The 5613-nt window shown below is 40.4% G+C and overlaps 1 pseudogene; it reads right to left on the bottom strand.

The window, feature by feature from the left end:
* Positions 1–399: 399 nt before the first annotated feature.
* Positions 400–3076, bottom strand: LOC103747863 (annotated as a pseudogene).
* Between the last annotated feature and the right edge of the window lie 2537 nt (positions 3077–5613).

The raw sequence follows: 5613 nt of genomic DNA, 5'->3' as shown, positions 1-5613 counted from the left end.
CTTAGGAATGTTCCTTCATGGAAAATGGGGTGGAGTCCCTAAAGGTGAGCAGGGCAAGACTCACCCTGAGTCACTCAGGGCCCCTGCCCCTTCATAGCATAGGTCCTAGGGAACCCAGGGCCCTTCCATTCCAGAGTGGTCTACAGAGCAGCAGAGCTCAGGTCTGGGACCACCTCATCACTCAGGGCCTGGGGAGACAGAGGTGGGGAATGAGGGTGGGAGAAACCTGCAGGAAACAGGAAACCCCAGTAGAGTAAGAGAAGGCAGCCACGCCCACCCTCAGTCCAGTTTGAGTTGCCAGAGCCTGGGTTAATCAATGTCCATTTTTAAACAATCTGGCAGGGAAGGAATAGGTAAGAAGAGGACCAGGCTCCAGGGGGCAAAGGATATCTGTTCTTGTTAGGGAGCTTCTGGTGCCCCCAACTGGACACAGGCTGTCTCTTGGAATATCAGTTCCTTCAGCCGATCCTTGGGGCAAGCATCCAGCTCCATATCAAATGTAAAGAGCTCCTCAGTCACTGGCTTATCTGTGAGGTCATAGAATTGTTCTACGTAGGGATGAGCCATTGTTTCCTCCATTGTGATGTGCTTGTTTGGGTTGAGAGATAACATCCTGTCCAGCAGGTCAAGAGCGTTGGAATCAGACTTGGGAAAAATCTTGGCCCAGGCCACCTTAGCCTTGGCGTGCAGAGACTGTAGATAGTTTTGGACCTTCATGTTGCTAATACAATTAGGTCCTCCTGGGATGGGGAATACCTAGAATATTATTGAATTAGTCCAGGTAGTGCTTGCCAGGGAAGACTGGCCAGTTGGAGAGCATCTCAGCCAGAAATGCAGCCCACAGACCAGGTGCCAATCGATTGGGTGTAACCTTTGGAGGTAAGTATGATCTCCAGGGCATGGTACCAACGTGTGCCCACATACTCTGTCAAAGCCAGTGTCATTGTGTTCAGGGTAAGCAATCTGGGCTAGGCCAAAATCGCAGACCTTAAGGTCGTAGGTAGTGTCGATGAACAGATTGGAAGACTTCAGATCTTGGTGGAGTATGTTGCCTGAATGGATATTCTTGAGGCCCCGTAGGATCTGGTAGAGGAACTAGCAGATGTGACTATTGCTCCACTGCTAGCTCTTGAGTCTGTCTCTTTGAGGTCCTGAATGATTGTAGGCTTTCCTCATGGCTCCAGGGTGGGTGCTCGAAGAATGTCTTGGGTGCCTATGACATTCTCATGAGAGAAGTACAGCAAGATCTGGACCTCCCTCAGTGTGCACTGGCAGTAGGTCTGATTCTTGAAGGGGTTGATCTTGATGACCACTCCAGTCTTCCACATGTGGTCATAAGCAGAGCTGACCATGCTGTATGGGTCCACATCAAATAGCTGCTCCTTCACCTCCTCCACCTCCCCCAGGACCCCTGGGCAGACCCCAGAGACTCCCCAGGGCTCCCCCCACCCCGTACTGCTGTCATCTACAGGTCATTTTAATTAGAAGTTATTATATTGGATTCGTATTTTGAAAGAAAAGTATTATTTTGATTTTTGATGTTATTTTTATTTCTGTATTGGAATTTGTGCCTCTGGAGTTAGCTTGTTTTTTCTAGTCATCTTTTTGTAGAGGTGTTTATAATGTTCTTAAGGATGCTAGTTCATAGTAGGGTTGGGATTCTAGTTTCCTCTCTTTGGTACTCAGGGCTTCAGTCTCTATCCTAGATCTTTTGCTTGACAGCTATAGTCTGGTACCTGAGGTGACTTGTTCACGGAGATTGGCATAGGTTTCCCTTGGGATTGTGCACTAATCCTGAATCTGACCTGCATGGACCTGTATGGAACAACTGGAGTATCCTAGTCAGGTAACTTGCAAGGCTCTGGTGAGTCATGAGAAATGGAGGGGCCAGTGTCTTCTGGCAGTGGGAAGAGTTTCTAGTGGGGATTGGAATGGGATCTGCGAAATTGCAAAGGGAGGAAGAGAGGCCAGGAGGAGGTGGTGGTCCTGGACAAGCAGAGGCAATGGGACGGGTCCTAGAGGACACAAAGGGATACTGGAGGGTCCCCGATGGGGAGCAGGGTGGGGTCTGGGCCAGAAAAGGCTTATAACAAAATCCAACATCCTTTGAAGATAAAATTCCTGATGAGACTAGCAGTAGAAGGAACATACCTTAGCATAATAAAAGTATATACTATGAAGCTGTAGCCAACGTTATACTAAATAGGAAAGGCTCAAGCATTCACAAAAATCAGGTACAAGAAAAAGGTCCACTTTCTCAACTATTATTCATCATAATCCTGGAAGTCTTAGCTAGAGCAATAAGAAAAAAAAATAAAATCATATAAAGAAGCCAAAATATCATTATTTGTAGATGATATAATTCTATACATAAGATACCCTAAAACTCCCACCATTAATCACTTGAAACTGATAAACATGTTCAGTAGTTTCAGAATAAAAAATTAGTTTACAAAAATCAGTAGCCTTTCTATATACTGATAGCAGATATGCTGAGGAAAAATCAGGAGAATAATCCCATTCACAATAGTCCCTTATACCATGAAATAAGCGTAACCAAAACAGTGAAAAACATACTCATCGAAAATGATTCAAAGAAGGAAGTATTTACTTTGGCTCATGGTTTCAGAGGTTTTAGTCCATTATAACAGAAAGAGCATGGCAGTGCAGATAGGCCTGATATCATAGCAATCAGGGGGAGAGATTATCACTAGCAATCATAGAGAGAATATTTCTGTCCGGCCTGTAGCACTACCCATATTCATTAGCTCTGGAAATATCCTCATAGTAGTGTACTATACTAATTTTGAGGATTTCCGAATATAATCAAGCTGAAATTCAAGATTAATCATTTTAATCTCATGATTTTTCAATTTAACACTCATACATAGTTCATTATTCCACGACATTCCATTTCTGGTCCCCCGAAGCTCTATCATAATTACAAATGTATTCATTTCATCTCTACAAGTTCCCAAAGTCTTAATAGATCCAGCAACATGGTGAATTCCCAGAGTTACAGCACAAATGAAATACCCTCTGTGGGCTTCATTTCAGCAGAGGCTGTGGCTGTCATGTTTAGAAGATTAAAATCTTCTGAATGTAGACAAAGCAGGTTGCTTATCTGTGCTAGTTCAAATGTTTGCTTTTCTTCCCTCTTGAGCCCATTGTAAAATATTTGTACTGTGTAACTTTTATTACTTCATGTTTAAATTATTACGTTCCCTTATTGACACAGTTTTTCTTTCCTTAGTCAAAACCAAGTAGACTGAGAGAAAAGATGGAGGAAAGCTTTGGTCACAACACCAACTACCTCATCCCAAGTTCCTCATCTGTGACAATATTAGCCTTTCTTTCTTACAGTATAAACATACTCTGTGCAAATGGTTTTTAGTTATTCTGGAAAACAAAAAGTTAAATTTTATCTTAGGTTGTTTGTAATGTAGACACACTCACTGAACTGTGAGCTCCCCTTGTTGCCTAAGCATATTAATTCCTCATGACCTTTCTTTGTCCTGGACCTAGAACAGTGAATGTATGTGTGTGTGTATACTATAAATACAAATATATTTTAAAATGTAGTGCCTATTTCATTGAAAACAGTGAGAAAAATTTATAATATCTGTTTATGATTGTGTGTGTTGGTCTAGGTCTAGGGATCAGAAAGGGCAAAATTCTCTAATTAGATATTAATTCCTCATGACCTTTCTTTGTCCTGGACCTAGAACAGTGAATGTATGTGTGTGTGTATACTATAAATACAAATATATTTTAAAATGTAGTGCCTATTTCATTGAAAACAGTGAGAAAAATTTATAATATCTGTTTATGATTGTGTGTGTTGGTCTAGGTCTAGGGATCAGAAAGGGCAAAATTCTCTAATTAGATGAAGATTTGATTACTTTTACTTCCCCATTTCATGCCGGATATACTATTGTAATAAAACAAAAATCTAGCATTTAATTGAACACAGTTCTGAGAAAAATATGAAGTAACAGTTTCTCAGTAATTTTGGTTCACTCTTGGCTTTAAAATGGATGCTAAGAGTCAGGCTGTTTCTATTAAGGCATAGCCACAATGTGGCATCACATTGTAAACTTTGCATTACAGTATAGGCTTGACCTTACTTTGCTTTTCTAAAGTCAGGTGTTGTCTCCATGAGATTATCTGGAATTTCTTGAGCAACCTCCTCATTTCCAAGAAGAAATAAATGACAATGGCCCACTTAGTTTAAGAAGAAAGTGCTGCACTCTAGAAAGTCAGGATCAAGTTCTTAAATACCATTATCCTCAGTAGATGGTGCTACAAGTATGTCTGTGCCAAAAAAGGACACTCTCAAGATTATCAATATATCCTCCTCTTCCTACCACTCCTGATTTGACAGTTCATATTGGCTTCCTCTGTGCTCCTGGTTGGCTAGTGAGTACAGACCCATCCACTGAAAGGATATGCAACCATCTCTACCTAAGAAAATTCATGCTACATTCCAGACACAGTTCTCTGCATAGAATTCATCCCCTTTGGTGTTGTGACTACTAACACACACACACACACACACACACACACACACACAAACCAGTTCTGAGGACAGCAGGAGAAGTTAGAATCCAGAAATGGAGCCTTTCATCTTTGAGGATGTGGCAGTGAAATTCATCTTGGAGGAGTGTACTTTGATAGATCCTTCCAAGATGAATTTCTACAGAGATGTGATATAAAAAAAAAAACTTTAGGACATCACCTGCTATAGGACAAACAGGAAGGCCAGAACATTGAAGATACCCACAAAGTTCCGGAGAAATCTAAGAAATAGTGAAGTGTCTGAGAATCTAAAGAACATAGTAACTGTGGGAACTCTTCATCCAGATACCAGATACATTTTGAACAACAAAAACTCTCCCAAGAATATAACTATTTGAAAGACATGGTATGTGAAGATATCCTCATGGCTTATTCATTCCTAAATGTTCTTACCATGTTAAAATGGGGCATAAACCATATGAACATGAGACATATGATGAGAGTCTTTGTAAATTTAGGGAATTCTGGAATGCCTTCATTTATTTTAAATGCTCTCTGGGGCAGAAAGTTTTTCACAGTGGGTAAAAAGCTTATGAATGTGAATATACACAATGTGGGAAAGCTTTTAAGAGTTATAAATACATTCCAATACATATGGAAATCACATGTGAGAAATATGATTAAAAAAAGTTATTTGACTGATTTTTATAATCATGAAACAATACACACTGGCTGTGTTTGTTGACAGACATTATTCCTTTCTGCATGCAATTATTTAAGAATTGAAGACCTATTTCTTCCTTCTTTAGACAAAAATGAAATTCCAATAAAAATGAATTATATGCAGATGAAGGTGCTTTGCTGGGGACTAGCTCTGCTTATTATTCCAGTGAGCACAGCACACCTGTTTGACTCCAGCTTTTCCCATTGTCCTAGTGTTTATCCAAATTTGGAAAACTCCAGTCTTAGCCTTTACAGCGGTTAGTACAGCACATCTGAGAAGCTACAGTCATGCCTGTCATCCAAGTGATAACTACAGCCTAGTACTTTATGAACAGTGTAAGCACTCACCATAATAGAATAAAGTGATTTAAA

Source organism: Nannospalax galili, unplaced genomic scaffold (genome assembly GCF_000622305.1).
Source record: "Nannospalax galili isolate Female #2095 unplaced genomic scaffold, S.galili_v1.0 scaffold5, whole genome shotgun sequence".
Classification (NCBI taxonomy): Eukaryota; Metazoa; Chordata; class Mammalia; order Rodentia; family Spalacidae; genus Nannospalax; species Nannospalax galili.
The sequence above is the reverse complement of the archived record's forward strand: the minus strand, read 5'-3'. Positions and strand labels throughout refer to the sequence as shown.